Genomic DNA, 23,671 nt, shown 5'->3' with positions numbered 1-23,671 from the left:
CAGATCCCCAGTAGAGTGATCTCTATGCTGTACTGTATTGAATGTGCTGCTCTCAGATCCCCAGTAGAGTGATCTCTATGCTGTACTGTATTGAATGTGCTGCTCTCAGATCCCCAGTATAGTCTAGATCTCTATTCACTAAGAGATACGCTGTATTGAATGTGCTGCTCTCAGATCCCCAGTATAGTGATCTCTATGCTGTACTGTATTGAATGCGCTGGCTCTCAGATCCCCAGTAGAGTGATCTCTATGCTGTACTGTATTGATTGCGCTGGCTCTCATATCCCCAGTAGAGTGATCTCTATGCTGTACTGTATTGATTGCGCTGGCTCTCAGATCCTCAGTGCTGAGTTCTGGCTCTTGAAGTATTGTAAAGACATCTATTAATTGTGCTCATGGTATTTCAGTTACAGTGATTTCCTCAAAGCTTCCTGCTCTCCCTTGTAATAATGTGACCTCGAGACCCAGCCTTTGAACTCTGTCCAACAGCTGTGTCTCCTCTGAGTCATGTGTGATATCAAACATGAAGCATGGGGGAGGCTGAACAATATCACTTCCAAGCACAGCAATTCAAGGGAAGATGTGTTAAAACTCTTCCACTGGCTCATAGCTGGTTTACTAACCCTTACAGCACATACAGGGCATCCTCTTTATTTAGCACACCAAACGAAAAACTGTATATAGATATAGAGATATTGAAAACAGTGAATTAGTGAAGGGCCCCTATACAGGACAAACGGGGAGCCACCCAAAGCAAAGGTGCAATACCGAGGCAGCGCTACAGAGACACAATCGCTAATGAGAATCAATAGAAGTTTAATAAACTTCTTGAACAGCAGTGTCCCCAGCAGGTGAGCCCCAGCACTCAGCCTCTGCAGTGATCACAGGCTGCTCTCTCTGTTACCAGGATCATTCTCATTTAAACAAACCCGCCTCCCATCTCTTCAGTGCGGAAGTGTATCACAGCCTGGAAGGATTTGTAAAGGAGAAAGAGCACAAATCAACACAGTCTCCCAAATCCACGAGACGTGCAGTACTGTGCGACCCCCTAGATGGCAGCATTCTGTTCTTCAGGAGTGATTCTAATCAGTATGCTTGTGGTTGCTGTTGGTTTATTTCCTAGTGCATCTGTTTGTTGTGTGCCATCTCCGTTCGCTCTGACTGCCAGTTCTGAGGATGCCACAGCAGTGTGAGCGCCAGCGTGGCCGTGCGGGGCGGGCCTTTCTGTTTCCTAAAGGAATATAAAGAATAACGTGTGACTGTGTCAGAGATTGTTTGTCAAGAAGGGCTGCTGTTGGGCACCAAAGACATTTCTCAATCGTTTTGTAACTTCCAACAGTTATTGAATTTTTCTTTTCTTTTGAAACAAAAGGGTTCAAACTTTCTGCTTGAGCAAACACTGCATTGACCTCCCTGTACCCTGCTGGGATATGCAGAGCACTACACAGCACGAGGAAATCCCTGCACTGCAGCAGCGCCTCAGAGCAAAGGTGGGCAGGTTATGCAATGCAGGTTAATTCCACAGTGCTGTAAAATGCTCTACAAAGCGTGTGGCTCATCCCAATACAGGCTGATCAAACAGGCAGAATGGAAGAAGACACTGTCCCATCTCCAGTGTGCTTAGAGGAGGGATCGACAGACACAAACCATTATATTGTTATAATATGTCATTATTTTATGATACAAAGGGTTCAAAACGGAAATTTAAATGTAACGTTTTAAAATTTGTCAAAATAGTGAGGTATTCCGGGTATAGTAAATACCAACATCATACTCCATTCCATTCAGTCTTACATCTTCTGTACAGATTTCTGAGGCTAGCAGTAAGTACCTCTGTGTGTGCGTGTGTGTGTGGGTCCTACTCCAGCGTTTCCAGAGCACACTGTGCATTGATACTGCACTCAGTGCATTGTAAACAGAGGCTGAGGGAGAGAGTTAGGAGTCATTGCACTGGGGAACGTCATTTCCACGTCACGCTTAAGCACTCTGTAAAAAACAAAGGTGTTCATTGTATTGACTTTATGGTCACTTGTATATTCCAGTGTAAAATATCCCATTAAAATGTAAAACTAAAATTAAAACTCATCATTTTCCACAAAGCCCTTCTACTTAATAAAAGTTTTCACTGTATAAACGACTTGCTATTCTGGGACTGAGTTATTGCTTTCCAAACGCAGTCAAATACCCCCGAACTGTACACACCACACAGAGCTGCAGTACCACTGTCAGGCCACAGGGGGGCAGAGCACAATCACAGAACACAAATCCAGGGAGAGTGGCATTGCTGTGGAGTGGTACAGGGAGAGTGGCATTGCTGTGGAGTGGTGCAGGGAGAGTGGCATTGCTGTGGAGTGGTGCAGGGAGAGTGGCATTGCTGTGGAGTGGTGTGCAGGGAGAGTGGCATTGCTGTGGAGTGGTGTGCAGGGAGAGTGGCATTGCTGTGGAGTGGTGTGCAGGGAGAGTGGCATTGCTGTGGAGTGGTGTGCAGGGAGAGTGGCATTGCTGTGGAGTGGTGTGCAGGGAGAGTGGCATTGCTGTGGAGTGGTGTGCAGGGAGAGTGGCATTGCTGTGGAGTGGTACAGGGAGAGTGGCATTGCTGTGGAGTGGTGTGCAGGGAGAGTGGCATTGCTGTGGAGTGGTGTGCAGGGAGAGTGGCATTGCTGTGGAGTGGTGTTCAGGGAGAGTGGCATTGCTGTGGAGTGGTACAGGGAGAGTGGCATTGCTGTGGAGTGGTGTGCAGGGAGAGTGGCATTGCTGTGGAGTGGTGTTCAGGGAGAGTGGCATTGCTGTGGAGTGGTACAGGGAGAGTGGCATTGCTGTGGAGTGGTGTGCAGGGAGAGTGGCATTGCTGTGGAGTGGTGTGCAGGGAGAGTGGCATTGCTGTGGAGTGGTACAGGGAGAGTGGCATTGCTGTGGAGTGGTGCAGGGAGAGTGGCATTGCTGTGGAGTGGTGCAGGGAGAGTGGCATTGCTGTGGAGTGGTGTGCAGGGAGAGTGGCATTGCTGTGGAGTGGTGTGCAGGGAGAGTGGCATTGCTGTGGAGTGGTGTGCAGGGAGAGTGGCATTGCTGTGGAGTGGTGTGCAGGGAGAGTGGCATTGCTGTGGAGTGGTGTGCAGGGAGAGTGGCATTGCTGTGGAGTGGTGTGCAGGGAGAGTGGCATTGCTGTGGAGTGGTGTGCAGGGAGAGTGGGATTGCTGTGGAGTGGTGCAGGGAGAGTGGCATTGCTGTGGAGTGGTGTGCAGGGAGAGTGGCATTGCTGTGGAGTGGTGTGCAGGGAGAGTGGCATTGCTGTGGAGTGGTACAGGGAGAGTGGCATTGCTGTGGAGTGGTACAGGGAGAGTGGCATTGCTGTGGAGTGGTGTGCAGGGAGAGTGGCATTGCTGTGGAGTGGTGTGCAGGGAGAGTGGCATTGCTGTAGAGTGGTGTGCAGGGAGAGTGGCATTGCTGTGGAGTGGTGGGAGAGTGGCATTGCTGTGGAGTGGTGTGCAGGGAGAGTGGCATTGCTGTGGAGTGGTGTGCAGGGAGAGTGGCATTGCTGTGGAGTGGTGTGCAGGGAGAGTGGCATTGCTGTGGAGTGGTGTGCAGGGAGAGTGGCATTGCTGTGGAGTGGTACAGGGAGAGTGGCATTGCTGTGGAGTGGTACAGGGAGAGTGGCATTGCTGTGGAGTGGTGTGCAGGGAGAGTGGCATTGCTGTGGAGTGGTGTGCAGGGAGAGTGGCATTGCTGTGGAGTGGTACAGGGAGAGTGGCATTGCTGTGGAGTGGTGTGCAGGGAGAGTGGCATTGCTGTGGAGTGGTGTGCAGGGAGAGTGGCATTGCTGTGGAGTGGTACAGGGAGAGTGGCATTGCTGTGGAGTGGTGTGCAGGGAGAGTGGCATTGCTGTGGAGTGGTGTGCAGGGAGAGTGGCATTGCTGTGGAGTGGTGTGCAGGGAGAGTGGCATTGCTGTGGAGTGGTGTGCAGGGAGAGTGGCATTGCTGTGGAGTGGTGTGCAGGGAGAGTGGCATTGCTGTGGAGTGGTGTTCAGGGAGAGTGGCATTGCTGTGGAGTGGTGTGCAGGGAGAGTGGCATTGCTGTGGAGTGGTGTGCAGGGAGAGTGGCATTGCTGTGGAGTGGTGCAGGGAGAGTGGCATTGCTGTGGAGTGGTGTGCAGGGAGAGTGGCATTGCTGTGGAGTGGTGTGCAGGGAGAGTGGCATTGCTGTGGAGTGGTACAGGGAGAGTGGCATTGCTGTGGAGTGGTGTGCAGGGAGAGTGGCATTGCTGTGGAGTGGTGTGCAGGGAGAGTGGCATTGCTGTGGAGTGGTGTGCAGGGAGAGTGGCATTGCTGTGGAGTGGTGTGCAGGGAGAGTGGCATTGCTGTGGAGTGGTGTGCAGGGAGAGTGGCATTGCTGTGGAGTGGTACAGGGAGAGTGGCATTGCTGTGGAGTGGTACAGGGAGAGTGGCATTGCTGTGGAGTGGTGTGCAGGGAGAGTGGCATTGCTGTGGAGTGGTGTTCAGGGAGAGTGGCATTGCTGTGGAGTGGTACAGGGAGAGTGGCATTGCTGTGGAGTGGTGTGCAGGGAGAGTGGCATTGCTGTGGAGTGGTGTGCAGGGAGAGTGGCATTGCTGTGGAGTGGTACAGGGAGAGTGGCATTGCTGTGGAGTGGTGTGCAGGGAGAGTGGCATTGCTGTGGAGTGGTGTGCAGGGAGAGTGGCATTGCTGTGGAGTGGTACAGGGAGAGTGGCATTGCTGTGGAGTGGTGTGCAGGGAGAGTGGCATTGCTGTGGAGTGGTACAGGGAGAGTGGCATTGCTGTGGAGTGGTACAGGGAGAGTGGCATTGCTGTGGAGTGGTGTGCAGGGAGAGTGGCATTGCTGTGGAGTGGTGTGCAGGGAGAGTGGCATTGCTGTGGAGTGGTGTGCAGGGAGAGTGGCATTGCTGTGGAGTGGTGCGCAGGGAGAGTGGCATTGCTGTGGAGTGGTGTGCAGGGAGAGTGGCATTGCTGTGGAGTGGTGTGCAGGGAGAGTGGCATTGCTGTGGAGTGGTACAGGGAGAGTGGCATTGCTGTGGAGTGGTGTGCAGGGAGAGTGGCATTGCTGTGGAGTGGTGTGCAGGGAGAGTGGCATTGCTGTGGAGTGGTACAGGGAGAGTGGCATTGCTGTGGAGTGGTGTGCAGGGAGAGTGGCATTGCTGTGGAGTGGTACAGGGAGAGTGGCATTGCTGTGGAGTGGTACAGGGAGAGTGGCATTGCTGTGGAGTGGTGTGCAGGGAGAGTGGCATTGCTGTGGAGTGGTGTGCAGGGAGAGTGGCATTGCTGTGGAGTGGTGTGCAGGGAGAGTGGCATTGCTGTGGAGTGGTGTGCAGGGAGAGTGGCATTGCTGTGGAGTGGTGTGCAGGGAGAGTGGCATTGCTGTGGAGTGGTGTGCAGGGAGAGTGGCATTGCTGTGGAGTGGTGTGCAGGGAGAGTGGCATTGCTGTGGAGTGGTGTGCAGGGAGAGTGGCATTGCTGTGGAGTGGTGTGCAGGGAGAGTGGCATTGCTGTGGAGTGGTGTGCAGGGAGAGTGGCATTGCTGTGGAGTGGTGTGCAGGGAGAGTGGCATTGCTGTGGAGTGGTGTGCAGGGAGAGTGGCATTGCTGTGGAGTGGTGTGCAGGGAGAGTGGCATTGCTGTGGAGTGGTGTGCAGGGAGAGTGGCATTGCTGTGGAGTGGTGTGCAGGGAGAGTGGCATTGCTGTGGAGTGGTGTGCAGGGAGAGTGGCATTGCTGTGGAGTGGTGTGCAGGGAGAGTGGCATTGCTGTGGAGTGGTGTGCAGGGAGAGTGGCATTGCTGTGGAGTGGTGTGCAGGGAGAGTGGCATTGCTGTGGAGTGGTGTGCAGGGAGAGTGGCATTGCTGTGGAGTGGTGTTCAGGGAGAGTGGCATTGCTGTGGAGTGGTGTGCAGGGAGAGTGGCATTGCTGTGGAGTGGTGTTCAGGGAGAGTGGCATTGCTGTGGAGTGGTGTTCAGGGAGAGTGGCATTGCTGTGGAGTGGTGTGCAGGGAGAGTGGCATTGCTGTGGAGTGGTGTTCAGGGAGAGTGGCATTGCTGTGGAGTGGTGTGCAGGGAGAGTGGCATTGCTGTGGAGTGGTGTGCAGGGAGAGTGGCATTGCTGTGGAGTGGTGTTCAGGGAGAGTGGCATTGCTGTGGAGTGGTGTGCAGGGAGAGTGGCATTGCTGTGGAGTGGTGTGCAGGGAGAGTGGCATTGCTGTGGAGTGGTGTGCAGGGAGAGTGGCATTGCTGTGGAGTGGTGTGCAGGGAGAGTGGCATTGCTGTGGAGTGGTGTGCAGGGAGAGTGGCATTGCTGTGGAGTGGTGTGCAGGGAGAGTGGCATTGCTGTGGAGTGGTGTGCAGGGAGAGTGGCATTGCTGTGGAGTGGTGTGCAGGGAGAGTGGCATTGCTGTGGAGTGGTGTTCAGGGAGAGTGGCATTGCTGTGGAGTGGTGTGCAGGGAGAGTGGCATTGCTGTGGAGTGGGGCAGGGAGAGTGGCATTGCTGTGGAGTGGTGTGCAGGGAGAGTGGCATTGCTGTGGAGTGGTGTGCAGGGAGAGTGGCATTGCTGTGGAGTGGTGTGCAGGGAGAGTGGCATTGCTGTGGAGTGGTGTGCAGGGAGAGTGGCATTGCTGTGGAGTGGTGTGCAGGGAGAGTGGCATTGCTGTGGAGTGGTGTTCAGGGAGAGTGGCATTGCTGTGGAGTGGTGTGCAGGGAGAGTGGCATTGCTGTGGAGTGGGGCAGGGAGAGTGGCATTGCTGTGGAGTGGTGTGCAGGGAGAGTGGCATTGCTGTGGAGTGGTGTGCAGGGAGAGTGGCATTGCTGTGGAGTGGTGTTCAGGGAGAGTGGCATTGCTGTGGTATAAATAAAGGCATTTTATATCAAGTCATTAAATTACATTGTGTTTAGGACATTGATGTAGATTGTGTGGCCCAAAAAAATCATTCTGTTATAAAAGAGACACCAACACACTGCCAATGAACTACTATGAACTGCTATTAAACATAAAGAGGGCACCTGGCAGAGTGGTGATGCTGTGTGTTGGAAAACATGGATCGAGAATTGATTAGGGGTTTGCTACGCATGTGGACTGGCAGAGCTATACTGGTGTTCTTTTCTGAAAAGAGACTAATATTGCAGATAGCAGACTGTTTGGTTCAAATTGCATGTACTGCTAACCATTGATAGAGACGTTGTGTCTACAAGTTTCTTGCCCAGCATTGACTGCAAGCTAACGAGATAACAATGCTGTGGACTAGAAGGGAACAGGCTCTAGACTTCAGAGAGATCAAAAGAGATAATCCCACTGGCATCGAAGGGGGTCGCAAGGAGATAAGAAAAGGCAGATGTATGGACCTTTTGTCTCCAGGAGTGTGAAGAATGCACTGAGTTCAGAGGTTGTCACACTAGACCACACACACAGACACACACACATTAACACTCACACAATAAATTAAATTACCTTGACCATTGGTTAATGTCAGAGAAAGGGGAGGTGGACCATCTATACAGAAGGGTATTTAATGTTATGCAAACATTGTAATGTTGAGTATTCTGTTTGTCCTGTACCTGGGACCAGACTCCCTGCATATTTCAATAAACCTGGCAACTGATTGAAGAAAAGGACTCTGTGCATTTCCTTGAATCTACTTAATCACCATCTATTTTTTGTAAGTTACTTCACCGTGCTCAGGAATGACAGACACGAGACAGCTCACGGTGAAAAAGCAGCTCTTTATCTGCTGACAAATAATAATACCCTATCTCTACACAACGATGTGTATCACTCAGGAAAACCAGGGGGTCCAGTCCTGAAATAATAATACATTAAACAAGACCCACACCAACACAACACGGTCACGCATCCACAGTGAGTGATCTCAGTGAGAGTGCTGATTTACAGGGTTATTCATGTAAAGTGCTGAAGTGTAGTCTGGGTTTAATTGCAGCTCCCGGAGGTTAGTCTTCTATAATGAGAAGCACAGACAGTTAGAAACAAACAAAACACTTAACACTCACGATACGCTTCTCACAGCCTGTTTCCTTTCTCAGTCATTCTCATGATTACATCATCACATCCCTATTATACCCTTAGTCACGCCCCCTGCAATAGCCAGTCCAGTTACATCTCCTCCAATCCATGACTGACACATCGCGTACCGCTTTAGGGCGATGATGTCGGTCATTGTCACTCCACCCCTTTCCTGGCTGTCTGGCTACCGACTGACCCTGGAATGAACAGCCAGACCAGCCAGTACGAGGCACTCTGTTCCTGTTACACAGCGCTCTCACAGATTGGGGGGAGGTTGTTGACTTGGATTAATTCGCTGTCTGTCACAGTGCCCCATATACAAAATATACTATAGTACCGTCCAAAAACAGTACAAACTCCTACACTATACTGTGCTAGACGCTTTGTTGTGTTACAGGAACATCTCGAAGACGGTACCATAAGAACATAAGAACATAAGAAAGTTTACAAACGAGAGGAGGCCATTCGGCCCATCTTGCTCGTTTGGTTGTTAGTAGCTTATTGATCCCAAAATCTCATCAAGCAGCTTCTTGAAGGATCCCAGGGTGTCAGCTTCAACAACATTACTGGGGAGTTGATTCCAGACCCTCACAATTCTCTGTGTAAAAAAGTGTCTCCTATTTTCTGTTCTGAATGCCCCTTTTTCTAAACTCCATTTGTGACCCCTGGTCCTTGTTTCTTTTTTCAGGCTGAAAAAGTCCCTTGGGTCGACACTGTCAATACCTTTTAGAATTTTGAATGCTTGAATTAGGTCGCCACGTAGTCTTCTTTGTTCAAGACTGAACAGATTCAATTCTTTTAGCCTGTCTGCATATGACATGCCTTTTAAGCCCGGAATAATTCTGGTCGCTCTTCTTTGCACTCTTTCTAGAGCAGCAATATCTTTTTTATAGCGAGGTGACCAGAACTGCACACAATATTCAAGATGAGGTCTTACAAGTGCATTGTACAGTTTTAACATTACTTCCCTTGATTTAAATTCAACACTGTTGAATTTAAATCAAACCATCCCCCCTTCCACTTAGCAGGGACAGGACCAAGCTCCTGCAACCTGCAGAGACAAAGTCTTCAGAGGCCCAATTCCTCGGTTATCAAGCAGGCTCACCACTGTGGAGCCCAGCGCAGGGCTGTGTGATAGGCAGTGTGCTGTAGCAGCCTCTCAGCCCATTGATTTGAATGAAAAGACAAGGGCTGGAAGTGAAACACCAACCATACGCTTCAAAGATTACACATTATTGTGTCCAGCATTTGCCTCCTCTAACAATTCCCCATTCTGAGGGTGAAGTGAGCCGCAGGTATGTATAAATGGAGCAGTGCTCCAGGGTGTTATTCCCCAGGGTGAAGTGAGCCGCAGGTATGTATAAATGGAGCAGTGCTCCAGGGTGTTGTTCCCCAGGGTGAAGTGAGCCGCAGGTATGTATAAATGGAGCAGTGCTCCAGGGTGTTACTCCCCAGGGTGAAGTGAGCCGCAGGTATGTATAAATGGAGCAGTGCTCCAGGGTGTTGTTCCCCAGGGTGAAGTGAGCCGCAGGTATGTATAAATGGAGCAGTGCTCCAGGGTGTTGTTCCCCAGGGTGAAGTGAGCCGCAGGTATGTATAAATGGAGCAGTGCTCCAGGGTGTTGTTCCCCAGGGTGAAGTGAGCCGCAGGTATGTATAAATGGAGCAGTGCTCCAGGGTGTTGTTCCCCAGGGTGAAGTGAGCCGCAGGTATGTATAAATGGAGCAGTGCTCCAGGGTGTTGTTCCCCAGGGTGAAGTGAGCCGCAGGTATGTATAAATGGAGCAGTGCTCCAGGGTGTTGTTCCCCAGGGTGAAGTGAGCCGCAGGTATGTATAAATGGAGCAGTGCTCCAGGGTGTTGTTCCCCAGGGTGAAGTGAGCCGCAGGTATGTATAAATGGAGCAGTGCTCCAGGGTGTTGTTCCCCAGGGTGAAGTGAGCCGCAGGTATGTATAAATGGAGCAGTGCTCCAGGGTGTTACTCCCCAGGGTGAAGTGAGCCGCAGGTATGTATAAATGGAGCAGTGCTCCAGGGTGTTGTTCCCCAGGGTGAAGTGAGCCGCAGGTATGTATAAATGGAGCAGTGCTCCAGGGTGTTGTTCCCCAGGGTGAAGTGAGCCGCAGGTATGTATAAATGGAGCAGTGCTCCAGGGTGTTGTTCCCCAGGGTGAAGTGAGCCGCAGGTATGTATAAATGGAGCAGTGCTCCAGGGTGTTGTTCCCCAGGGTGAAGTGAGCCGCAGGTATGTATAAATGGAGCAGTGCTCCAGGGTGTTGTTCCCCAGGGTGAAGTGAGCCGCAGGTATGTATAAATGGAGCAGTGCTCCAGGGTGTTGTTCCCCAGGGTGAAGTGAGCCGCAGGTATGTATAAATGGAGCAGTGCTCCAGGGTGTTGTTCCCCAGGGTGAAGTGAGCCGCAGGTATGTATAAATGGAGCAGTGCTCCAGGGTGTTGTTCCCCAGGGTGAAGTGAGCCGCAGGTATGTATAAATGGAGCAGTGCTCCAGGGTGTTGTTCCCCAGGGTGAAGTGAGCCGCAGGTATGTATAAATGGAGCAGTGCTCCAGGGTGTTGTTCCCCAGGGTGAAGTGAGCCGCAGGTATGTATAAATGGAGCAGTGCTCCAGGGTGTTGTTCCCCAGGGTGAAGTGAGCCGCAGGTATGTATAAATGGAGCAGTGCTCCAGGGTGTTGTTCCCCAGGGTGAAGTGAGCCGCAGGTATGTATAAATGGAGCAGTGCTCCAGGGTGTTGTTCCCCAGGGTGAAGTGAGCCGCAGGTATGTATAAATGGAGCAGTGCTCCAGGGTGTTACTCCCCAGGGTGAAGTGAGCCGCAGGTATGTATAAATGGAGCAGTGCTCCAGGGTGTTGTTCCCCAGGGTGAAGTGAGCCGCAGGTATGTATAAATGGAGCAGTGCTCCAGGGTGTTGTTCCCCAGGGTGAAGTGAGCCGCAGGTATGTATAAATGGAGCAGTGCTCCAGGGTGTTGTTCCCCAGGGTGAAGTGAGCCGCAGGTATGTATAAATGGAGCAGTGCTCCAGGGTGTTGTTCCCCAGGGTGAAGTGAGCCGCAGGTATGTATAAATGGAGCAGTGCTCCAGGGTGTTGTTCCCCAGGGTGAAGTGAGCCGCAGGTATGTATAAATGGAGCAGTGCTCCAGGGTGTTGTTCCCCAGGGTGAAGTGAGCCGCAGGTATGTATAAATGGAGCAGTGCTCCAGGGTGTTGTTCCCCAGGGTGAAGTGAGCCGCAGGTATGTATAAATGGAGCAGTGCTCCAGGGTGTTGTTCCCCAGGGTGAAGTGAGCCGCAGGTATGTATAAATGGAGCAGTGCTCCAGGGTGTTGTTCCCCAGGGTGAAGTGAGCCGCAGGTATGTATAAATGGAGCAGTGCTCCAGGGTGTTGTTCCCCAGGGTGAAGTGAGCCGCAGGTATGTATAAATGGAGCAGTGCTCCAGGGTGTTGTTCCCCAGGGTGAAGTGAGCCGCAGGTATGTATAAATGGAGCAGTGCTCCAGGGTGTTACTCCCCAGGGTGAAGTGAGCCGCAGGTATGTATAAATGGAGCAGTGCTCCAGGGTGTTGTTCCCCAGGGTGAAGTGAGCCGCAGGTATGTATAAATGGAGCAGTGCTCCAGGGTGTTGTTCCCCAGGGTGAAGTGAGCCGCAGGTATGTATAAATGGAGCAGTGCTCCAGGGTGTTGTTCCCCAGGGTGAAGTGAGCCGCAGGTATGTATAAATGGAGCAGTGCTCCAGGGTGTTGTTCCCCAGGGTGAAGTGAGCCGCAGGTATGTATAAATGGAGCAGTGCTCCAGGGTGTTGTTCCCCAGGGTGAAGTGAGCCACAGGTATGTATAAATGGAGCAGTGCTCCAGGGTGTTACTCCCCAGGGTGAAGTGAGCCGCAGGTATGTATAAATGGAGCAGTGCTCCAGGGTGTTGTTCCCCAGGGTGAAGTGAGCCGCAGGTATGTATAAATGGAGCAGTGCTCCAGGGTGTTGTTCCCCAGGGTGAAGTGAGCCGCAGGTATGTATAAATGGAGCAGTGCTCCAGGGTGTTGTTCCCCAGGGTGAAGTGAGCCGCAGGTATGTATAAATGGAGCAGTGCTCCAGGGTGTTGTTCCCCAGGGTGAAGTGAGCCGCAGGTATGTATAAATGGAGCAGTGCTCCAGGGTGTTACTCCCCAGGGTGAAGTGAGCCGCAGGTATGTATAAATGGAGCAGTGCTCCAGGGTGTTGTTCCCCAGGGTGAAGTGAGCCGCAGGTATGTATAAATGGAGCAGTGCTCCAGGGTGTTGTTCCCCAGGGTGAAGTGAGCCGCAGGTATGTATAAATGGAGCAGTGCTCCAGGGTGTTACTCCCCAGGGTGAAGTGAGGCGCAGGTATGTATAAATGGAGCAGTGCTCCAGGGTGTTGTTCCCCAGGGTGAAGAGTGGTAGCTGTTTCCCAGAGATCTGGCTTTCTTTTGGAAGATCATAATTTTAGACCTGTGCAGATTTACTGCCAGGGCCCAGGTCTGACAGTACTGCTCTAGCAGTGCCAGGCTGTGCTGAAGCCCCTGCTCTGTGGGCAACAACAGGACCAGATCATCTGCATAGTGCAGGAATTTAATTTCAGTGTCATGTAGAGAGTAGCCAGGGGCTGCTCCGACACTGTGGCCAATCCACTGGTGTAGATGTGAACAGTTCTGGGCTCAGACTGCAGCCCTGTCTCACCCCACCGCTCTGAGTGAAGAAAGCACTAGAGAGCGGTGTGCTCACTTGCACTGTAATGCCGCCTTTGTGCACCAGGCGTCGCTGTGCATTATCTTCACAGTCATCATGATACAATGGAGCGGAAGCGGTGGCTGAAGGTGCTGCAGAACAACAGGAAGCTCTTAAATGTCGCTGTGGAGATGCTTCGGTTGTTTTGTGCGGTTTCCTGTTTTGTTCGGCGCTGGATCTCCAATCAACAAGACATAATCAAAGCGATTTACAAGACGTGACGCTCGGGACACGAAACAAAGTATTCGGCCATTCAGAGCACAAAGCACGAGGGAATGGCGCCAGCGTCGCTGCAGTATTTTCTGTTTTTAAAATGATTGTAATACTTGATGCATCGTCTCTGTGCTGACAGTCACGCCGTTGCATGTTTGCTAGACGTCGGGCTTAGTGATTTAAGCATGCAAGCAGGAAATGTGTTTGCTGAACAGCACCTGAATCGACCTGCTGTTCTGAGCTGTGCAGTAATCTGTCACAGCATGCTGTGGGTCGATTAGTTGGAAGTCAGTCTGTGTCAGGCTCTGTGCAGTGCGTCTATAAAAAGATGGGAGACGCGATACTGAGCTGAGGAAAGGAGGCTGTCGGTCGTAGGACTATGTATGTGTATGTGTATTACATCCAGATGGATGGAGGTGACGCCACAGCTAGATACCCGCTGTTGCTCCAGACCTGTGCAGCAGTGTTACAGCCCGTATTCATTGTATCGAGGTGCAGGTATGTTGGTTAACTGCTTCCAGTATATTCTTTTTACTTTTAATCAAGTGTTGCCGCTATTAATAACGCGTAGTGCCCGGCGGAGGTTGAAAGGGTCAGTGTCTCTAGTGTCATGCTATGGGAAGTACAATGTGCGCCAGCGGATCTTGTCTCACAAGAGTGCCGTTCATCACTCTGATTGACATTGATGGCTGATCTAATGTTACTGGGACTCGGGCTGTGGTATTATAATATCATGGTATATATCCGATCTGTATGAAGTGGTGCCAGTTACAAATAACACTGTGTAACACAATTTTTGTTCCTGGGTAGTAAGTGTTATTTCCTAATTGCTTATGCCTCAAAAGTATAGAAAATGGCTATTATTCCCCACAAACATTGCTTTTGTGACCAGGACAGTGATATTTCAAAATATCACTACTTCCAATGGGAACACGGGCAAATGTGTGTAGTTTCGTTCACATAAAGTAAGAAAAAAACAACATATGAATCCAAATTAACATGTATTTATACTAAAGTAATACAAAAATGACTACAAAGGATTTAGAAGTGAGTAGATTTTCGAGATTTACGATTATACTGTATTTTTGTAGTCATTTTTGTATTACTTTAGTATAAATACATGTTAATTTGGATTCATATGTTGTTTTTTTCTGACTTTATTTGAACGAAGAGACACACATTTGCCCGTTTTCCCATTGGAAATAGTGATATTTTGAAATATCACTGTCCTGGTCACAAAAGCAATGTTTGTGGGGAATAATAGCCATTTTCTATACTTTTGAAGCATAAGCAATTAAGAGATAACACTTACTACCCAGGAACCAAAAAAAAAAAAAAAAATTGTTACATGGTGTAATCTGATCCAAACAGTGCGATCATTGTCCGTTACAAATAATAGTGAAAAGCAGTGAGGACCTGGGCGTGACCCTGAAGCCAGGCTGTGTCCTTACTGTTTGTATGCGTGGGGAGGGGCTGGGTTGAGTCTGTAGTGCAAGTCAGGACCGGGAATCGGGAGACACAGTACAGTACTGCTTGTCCCCAGATCACCAGTGACTGAATCCCACTGCAGAGGAGTGGATTCCTGGACTCAGCAACGGGGTGGCGGGGCATGGTTTATAAAACACTGCAGTGTCACTAATGTGATTGGAGGGGTCATTCATACACATTAGCGTCAGGGTGTGGAGGGGTCATTCATACACATTAGCGTCAGGCTCATGTTCATGCCTTGTGATTATGCGTTGTTTTTTTTTTTATCCTTTTGAAGTCTCTCTCTTGCAGCGGTATGAGGCGTACAAATGAAGCAGGTATCCAAGGGAAACGCTGTCCAGCACACAGCATTAGGATCTGCATACCAGCTTCGCTCCTCTCAATAATCCTGGACATTATTCACCACTATCACATTTTACGAGGGTCATGCCAGTGTTTTGGATTGACAGTCCAGAAGAGATTCACGATACAGGGCTTCATTTTTAATTCAGTATATTTTTATAGCTTGCAAGTTCTCATGTTGTAACCCCAGCTTGATGTGATGCTTCATGCTGTACTCGTTACTTGATGTGGAACAAGCAGGCAGTACAGCGCTCTGCCAGTCTCAACTTTACACTGCTGTAACAAAGTGGCGACAGATTCATATTGGTTATTCACCTGGATGGAAGCTACACTAAATCAGTACAAGATTGGAATTACACCTTTGATTTCAGTGCACCACCAGTACAGCAGCTGCAAAACTGTCCTTGTGCCAGTTGTCCTGTAGAGCGCTTCAGAGATAGGAACCTGCTCTAATAAAATCAAAGCTTGTCAGTGGTTCTCTTGCTGTAATTCAAACTGCGTGTGTGTGACACACACACACACACACACACACACACACAGGAAATCATTTCCTATGCGTGTGTGACACACACACACATAGTGTGTGTGTTCCTATTGAAAAGGATGTTTGCGTGTGTGACACACACACACACACACACACACAAGGAAATCATTTCCTAACCCAAGTCTCATCACAAGCCTCTGTTTTGTGCTGTAGCTGTTCAGGGAGGGTAATGAATTGTAAAACCTTTGTGGGTATGACTGCCTTCCTTTTATAAAAAGCTGCTTACAAAACCTTGTTTGTTAATCTCCACCATTCCAAGTTATTTAAAGCCTTAAAATAATCTTGCCATTTCACAGCTGAATTGAATCTCAGCAGTAAAAGCACTTCAGCCTGCTGGAAACTCCCTTTCAACAGCAGCAGCAAGATCAATCAACACAGCAGCTACTGTGAGATAACAATTGTTCAATCATCACATTAAGTGTTTTAATTGCAGGAACAGCACTGATTTTCTTCCAGTAGTACCCTTTATTGAACAAACAAATGTGGCAGCTTCCAGTGCAGTTCTTAATCTCCTAAGTTTAGTATCTCACTGGTAAAGGCTTAGTTAAAACTGCAGCATTACATCTACTTCAATCTAAATCAAAATCTGCTTCATTCTAAAATCAGCACTCTAACCACTCCATTCTACACATTCTAGAAATACTGCATTAACAATACTGTGTGGAGAGCATTTCAATACCGAGTATACAGGGAGCGGACTTTCCTCCAATCTCATCATGGATCTGGAATAGGGCTGCAATGCTCTTTTTAAGATAGTGTTGTGTTTAATATACACAGTACTACATGTATTTGTGAAAGACTACAATACATAGAGGAAAACAAACCCCGCTCAACTCCAATCATTGCCATTACACCTACAAAGGCATCGGCTGCACGATCAGGGACGGGACTCGTTTATTTCGGTAATTAGCAATGGCAATGCTGCCATCACAGCAAGTTTGACAGGGAAGGGTGCACTGCAACAAAACATGAATCAACTTGTACAATGTGAGGCTTGTGCTCCACTCACCTCATCGCCTGCCAGCACTGGCAACACAGTCTTGGTAACACACTTGCCTGCTTTATGGACTGGGTGCCAGCAACTGGGTTACTCTGAACAGTTCCAGGATTGGGAGCTTATTTTAATAAATGATATATGCAGTAACATTGACAAGGGTCTGAGGTTCTTGTTTTGGTTTAGGAGAGACGTCGGCACCTGATCATTTTTAATATATGTGAAGGACAGCCTTTTATAACCGGTTACTCCCCTCAAACGTACTAAAACCTGTTACTTATTGTTTTGCTGAAATTACAACAGTCCAAAAGCCATGGCTCAAGCTCCTCCCCTATAGACATGTATGACATCCTTTCAGCCTGACCTGCATACAAGAGCGGGAAGATTGGCCTGTGTTTCCTTTTACATTGCAATAGTCACAACTGCTGATATTGGTTTAGTATTATACAAGACCAGAAAGCTGTCTGGAAAAATAAAAGGAGTTTTACCCAACCCTTTCTACACTTCTGTGTAATGTAATGATTTCATGGGGCAGTCAAAAATCTGCAGCTCTTCCAGTGACAAACAATAACGCAGGGCAGCTGGGACAGATCCTGCTGTGTAAGCAGCTCAGTGCACTGCAGCAGACAGCCTGAGGCTCCTGCACCAAGCCCCACCAGTCCTATGAGCCCCCAGTGTGTGACTGGCACAGACGGGGAGATCCGGGCTCTCTCTAGCCCGCAGCCTGCATCTCCTCCTGCAGCATCGATGGTGCCTCCCACTTAGCCAGCTTGTTGCCAATGACCTTGACACAATCTACAAGCTGAAAAGAAAGTACTAGTGCACCAAGAAATGAGAAGCCCATTGGAGAGGGTGTTTGTGAATGAGATGTAGCAATTTTAAGGCTGAGGCAATGCAAGGATTTATCGTATGACAACTATCGATAAGTAAACCTGTGTATCGTTTTTCTGTAAAGGGTTTATGCTAAGTTTTTATTAAATTGTAGCGCTGTGCTACAATGACAAATATTGTCTCAAACAAGCAACAAATACAATGCGACTGCTGCTTGACAATTATTTTCTCAAGCAAGATGGCAAGAAAGTAATGTTTGGGATACTCCATTAACACAACTCATCTGCACGACCATTTAATGAGCAGGCACCCTACAACACACACACTGCATTGTTTCATCTGCACTACCCCGGAGTAAAAATGAAGAAAAACAACCAAGAGCCTTCCCAAAGTTGTATCTTTGATCAGAAGTATCATCAAGCATCCCGACAGGGTCAGTCCCTAGTGAGCAGGTACTCAGTAAGGCTGGACAGATTGTAAGCAAGTGCCAGTCATCGCTTAAATTAAAACAAAATGTGGACACCGTCATGTTCCTTAACACAATTCAAATAGATACCATAGACAACACACTTGTTACTAAACTGCTGTGGACAGTGATCACTTTTAAAAAAAAAAAAAAATCTTTATTGATTGGTTGTTAGTCTGACTCTGACAACACGAAGCCACTCGGCGTGCACTGCAGCTCACAGTCACAACACGAAGCCACTCAGCCTGCACTGCAGCTCACAGTCACAACACGAAGCCACTCAGCGTGCACTGCAGCTCACAGTCACAACACGAAGCCACTCTGCCTGCACTGCAGCTCACAGTCACAACACGAAGCCACTCGGCGTGCACTGCAGCTCACAGTCACAACACGAAGCCACTCGGCGTGCACTGCAGCTCACAGTCACAACACGAAGCCACTCGGCGTGCACTGCAGCTCACAGTCACAACACGAAGCCACTCGGCGTGCACTGCAGCTCACAGTCACAACACGAAGCCACTCAGCCCGCACTGCAGCTCACAGTCACAACACGAAGCCACTCAGCCTGCACTGCAGCTCACAGTCACAACACGAAGCCACTCAGCGTGCACTGCAGCTCACAGTCACAACACGAAGCCACTCGGCGTGCACTGCAGCTCACAGTCACAACACGAAGCCACTCGGCGTGCACTGCAGCTCACAGTCACAACACAAAGCCACTCAGCGTGCACTGCAGCTCACAGTCACAACACAAAGCCACTCAGCCTGCACTGCAGCTCACAGTCACAACACAAAGCCACTCAGCCCGCACTGCAGCTCACAGTCACAACACAAAGCCACTCAGCCCGCACTGCAGCTCACAGTCACAACACAAAGCCACTCAGCCCGCACTGCAGCTCACAGTCACAACACAAAGCCACTCAGCCCGCACTGCAGCTCACAGTCACAACACAAAGCCACTCAGCGTGCACTGCAGCTCACAGTCACAACACAAAGCCACTCAGCCTGCACTGCAGCTCACAGTCACAACACAAAGCCACTCAGCCCGCACTGCAGCTCACAGTCACAACACAAAGCCACTCGGCGTGCACTGCAGCTCACAGTCACAACACGAAGCCACTCAGCCTGCACTGCAGCTCACAGTCACAACACGAAGCCACTCGGCGTGCACTGCAGCTCACAGTCACAACACGAAGCCACTCAGCCTGCACTGCAGCTCACAGTCACAACACAAAGCCACTCAGCCCGCACTGCAGCTCACAGTCACAACACGAAGCCACTCAGCGTGCACTGCAGCTCACAGTCACAACACGAAGCCACTCAGCGTGCACTGCAGCTCACAGTCACAACACAAAGCCACTCAGCCCGCACTGCAGCTCACAGTCACAACACAAAGCCACTCAGCCCGCACTGCAGCTCACAGTCACAACACAAAGCCACTCAGCCCGCACTGCAGCTCACAGTCACAACACAAAGCCACTCAGCCCGCACTGCAGCTCACAGTCACAACACAAAGCCACTCAGCCCGCACTGCAGCTCACAGTCACAACACAAAGCCACTCAGCCCGCACTGCAGCTCACAGTCACAACACAAAGCCACTCAGCCTGCACTGCAGCTCACAGTCACAACACGAAGCCACTCAGCCTGCACTGCAGCTCACAGTCACAACACGAAGCCACTCGGCGTGCACTGCAGCTCACAGTCACAACACGAAGCCACTCGGCCTGCACTGCAGCTCACAGTCACAACACGAAGCCACTCAGCGTGCACTGCAGCTCACAGTCACAACACGAAGCCACTCAGCCTGCACTGCAGCTCACAGTCACAACACGAAGCCACTCAGCCTGCACTGCAGCTCACAGTCACAACACAAAGCCACTCAGCCTGCACTGCAGCTCACAGTCACAACACAAAGCCACTCAGCCTGCACTGCAGCTCACAGTCACAACACAAAGCCACTCAGCCCGCACTGCAGCTCACAGTCACAACACAAAGCCACTCAGCCCGCACTGCAGCTCACAGTCACAACACGAAGCCACTCAGCGTGCACTGCAGCTCACAGTCACAACACGAAGCCACTCGGCCTGCACTGCAGCTCACAGTCACAACACGAAGCCACTCAGCGTGCACTGCAGCTCACAGTCACAACACGAAGCCACTCGGCCTGCACTGCAGCTCACAGTCACAACACGAAGCCACTCAGCCTGCACTGCAGCTCACAGTCACAACACGAAGCCACTCAGCCTGCACTGCAGCTCACAGTCACAACACGAAGCCACTCAGCCTGCACTGCAGCTCACAGTCACAACACGAAGCCACTCAGCCTGCACTGCAGCTCACAGTCACAACGCTGTTATAAAGATGGCAGGTACGACTGTTCTGGCCTGGACACCACTATTGCCTGCAGCACAGGACAATGCCATGATGACTAGTGCACATGCGCAACACAGAAGGTACGAGAAGAGGGTGGGGGAGTGGAGGTCATATAAACAGCACGGCAATTCAAGAGTCTGAGAACTGACAGACTCGGTGCAACAGCGCACACGATGCATCGCGCTGATTTTGCTTTTAAACTGCACTTCACGTTATAAACAATGTTACAGTATGTGGTAAACAAGTAAATAAATACATAAATAAACAAATAGGCGAAAACCACATCACAGGCATTATTTTACCACCTTTCGAGGCCAACTGTCACAATTGCTAATGCAATCCTTTTCTAAGGCTTATTTATTTTAAAACAAGCCCCTCTTATCACACACACTGTACTCCAACAAAATGGCGTATGCAGTAAACATTCCAGTCGTTGTCAAGAACCGTAGTGATCGGAGCGACATGTTAATCAAATGGTCGAAAAGAGTACCTTCCTGCAGCGAACCAATCCTCCCTCCCTCATTAGAAATAGCCTGCAATGCAATTCTCTGCTTGAGTCGCACAGACTTAAATGAGTCACTGAAATCTGCGGTTTTATAAGGCATCAATGCACGGTCAGAAAGGTCGTTTAGCCTGCTGTCTATGGTCTTGGCTTCTTGCCCGTCGCCTCGTGCCCGCGCTTGGTGCAGGGAGCGCGCCGAGTCTCGCCCCCGCGCTGCTCGCTCCCGACGAACCCCTCGGGGAGCCTCCGGCGCCATCTTATACAACAGCGACTCGAGTTCATTCAAGATACGCCGTCCCGTTTCGCCGATGAAAGACTACACCAATGGAACGTGGCGTTAAGTATACACATTTCTGCGCTTCAGTTTCCATATATTTGTATGTCAAAAATAACAAACTCTGTACCCACACATCACTCCCACCCCTGCACTTCCACCTAATGGCGCCGGCAGCTCAGAGCCCGCCCACACTCTCTCCGAGGTGATGTCATCGGCAGCCAATTACCTTGCCCGACAGCTGGCGTGACGTTTCCCATTGCATACCTGAGTTGTCAATCTTACAGTAACAGAGACAGGCTGCAGGCGGAGATGACAGAGCGGCGCCATTTCACAACACACACAAAGCGTACTGCTGAAAAACAAACCTCTTTAAATTCCAGCTAAACACCCAGCCCGCGAACTACTGAGCTCACGTAGCAAAAATGTCAATCTTATTCTATGTAAATGTATTCCTACATACATATATTATCTTAAAACAACAACAAAAAAACACATTCACAAATGTTCACCTTATCAAGCCTAAAAGAAGAAGATCCAATATTTCGGTTGAGGTGTTATTTTTTGTTTTGTTGTTTTTTAGTTTGTTTCGGCTGGACAGTTTCTATTCCAAAGACATTCTTCCTTCTTTATTTATTTATTTATTCTTTCCAAAATGACTTCTCCGCTCTACTCGGCACGGATCACCGGCCAACAGAGGAAAGCGCATGCGCAGCGCAGTCTGCAGTTGGGGCTGGGAAACCCCTTGTGCTGTGCAGTGTGGGAGGGGAGTACGGGATCCATCGACATCGTTCACATGCACTGCCCAACCAGTTATTTGCTGTCTTATACAATTTTGACTTTACACACGTAACAAAAGCACAACGTTTGAATTCTCTTGGAGTGAAAATAAAAGCATGTTCCACTGTTTTATGAATATAGAAATATTCTGTTTTGTTTTATGATGTACAGCATTGTGGATAATCTTCAACTTTTTTTTTTTTTCTTGAACCCACGTAACTATTTTTTCTATAAACCACATAGTCTCTTGAAGCAGCATGAGCAGTGACTCCGGGCTCAGTAATTGTCCTGGGTGATAGTTACCTCTTGAAGCAGCGTGAGCAGTGACTCCGGGCTCAGTAATTGTCCTGGGTGATAGTTACCTCTTGAAGCAGCGTGAGCAGTGACTCCGGGCTCAGTAATTGTCCTGGTTGATAGTTACCTCTTGAAGCAGCGTGAGCAGTGACTCCGGGCTCAGTAGTAATTGTCCTGGGTGATAGTTACCTCTTGAAGCAGCGTGAGCAGTGACTCCGGGCTCAGTAATTGTCCTGGGTGATAGTTGAGCAGTGACTCTCTTGAATAGCTCTTGAGCGTGAGCAGTGACTCCGGGCTCAGTAATTGTCCTGGGTGATAGTTACCTCTTGAAGCAGCGTGAGCAGTGACTCCGGGCTCAGTAATTGTCCTGGGTGATAGTTACCTCTTGAAGCAGCGTGAGCAGTGACTCCGGGCTCAGTAATTGTCCTGGGTGATAGTTACCTCTTGAAGCAGCGTGAGCAGTGACTCCGGGCTCAGTAATTGTCCTGGGTGATAGTTACCTCTTGAAGCAGCGTGAGCAGTGACTCCGGGCTCAGTAATTGTCCTGGTTGATAGTTACCTCTTGAAGCAGCGTGAGCAGTGACTCCGGGCTCAGTAATTGTCCTGGGTGATAGTTACCTCTTGAAGCAGCGTGAGCAGTGACTCCGGGCTCAGTAATTGTCCTGGGTGATAGTTACCTCTTGAAGCAGCGTGAGCAGTGACTCCGGGCTCAGTAATTGTCCTGGGTGATAGTTACCTCTTGAAGCAGCGTGAGCAGTGACTCCGGGCTCAGTAATTGTCCTGGGTGATAGTTACCTCTTGAAGCAGCGTGAGCAGTGACTCCGGGCTCAGTAATTGTCCTGGGTGATAGTTACCTCTTGAAGCAGCAGCGTGAGCAGTGACTCCGGGCTCAGTAATTGTCCTGGGTGATAGTTACCTCTTGAAGCAGCGTGAGCAGTGACTCCGGGCTCAGTAATTGTCCTGGGTGATAGTTACCTCTTGAAGCAGCGCGAGCAGTGACTCCGGGCTCAGTAATTGTCCTGGGTGATAGTTACCTCTTGAAGCAGCGCGAGCAGTGACTCCGGGCTCAGTAATTGTCCTGGGTGATAGTTACCTCTTGAAGCAGCGTGAGCAGTGACTCCGGGCTCAGTAATTGTCCTGGGTGATAGTTACCTCTTGAAGCAGCGTGAGCAGTGACTCCGGGCTCAGTAATTGTCCTGGGTGATAGTTACCTCTTGAAGCAGCGTGAGCTCAGTGATAGTTACCTCCGGGCTCAGTAATTGTCCTGGGTGATAGTTACCTCTTGAAGCAGCGTGAGCAGTGAGGGCTCAGTGATAGTTACTCTTGAAGCAGGGAGCAGTGACAGGGCTCAAATTGTCCTGGGTGATAGTTACCTCTTGAAGCAGCGTGAGCAGTGACTCCGGGCTCAGTAATTGTCCTGGGTGATAGTTACCTCTTGAAGCAGCGTGAGCAGTGACTCCGGGCTCAGTAATTGTCCTGGGTGATAGTTACCTCTTGAAGCAGCGTGAGCAGTGACTCCGGGCTCAGTAATTGTCCTGGGTGATAGTTACCTCTTGAAGCAGCGTGAGCAGTGACTCCGGGCTCAGTAATTGTCCTGGATGATAGTTATCTTGAAGCAGCGTGGCACTCCGGGCTCAGTAATTGTCCTGGTGATAGTTACCTCTTGAAGCAGCGTAGCAGTGACTCAAAAGTATTGTCCTGGTTGATAGTGACACTGAGTGAGAGAATTGTCCTGGGTGATAGTTACCTCTTGAAGCAGGTATTAGTTTCTACTCTTGAAGCGCAAACAA

At 49.8% G+C, this 23,671-nt stretch overlaps 1 long non-coding RNA gene across 1 annotated transcript; it reads right to left on the bottom strand.

Annotated features, from left to right (window-relative positions):
- Nucleotides 1–192: 192 nt before the first annotated feature.
- On the bottom strand, nt 193–22,742 carry LOC121317958. Its single transcript, XR_005950560.1, has 3 exons — nt 22,205–22,742; nt 20,522–22,008; nt 193–1,986 (listed from the first exon to the last, which is right to left on the bottom strand). It is a non-coding gene; the product is annotated as an uncharacterized LOC121317958 (long non-coding RNA).
- Nucleotides 22,743–23,671: the final 929 nt, after the last annotated feature.

This window comes from Polyodon spathula, chromosome 7 (assembly GCF_017654505.1).
Source record: "Polyodon spathula isolate WHYD16114869_AA chromosome 7, ASM1765450v1, whole genome shotgun sequence".
Taxonomy (NCBI): Eukaryota; Metazoa; Chordata; class Actinopteri; order Acipenseriformes; family Polyodontidae; genus Polyodon; species Polyodon spathula.
Note: the sequence above shows the minus strand (reverse complement) of the source record. Positions and strands in the feature narration are given on the sequence as shown.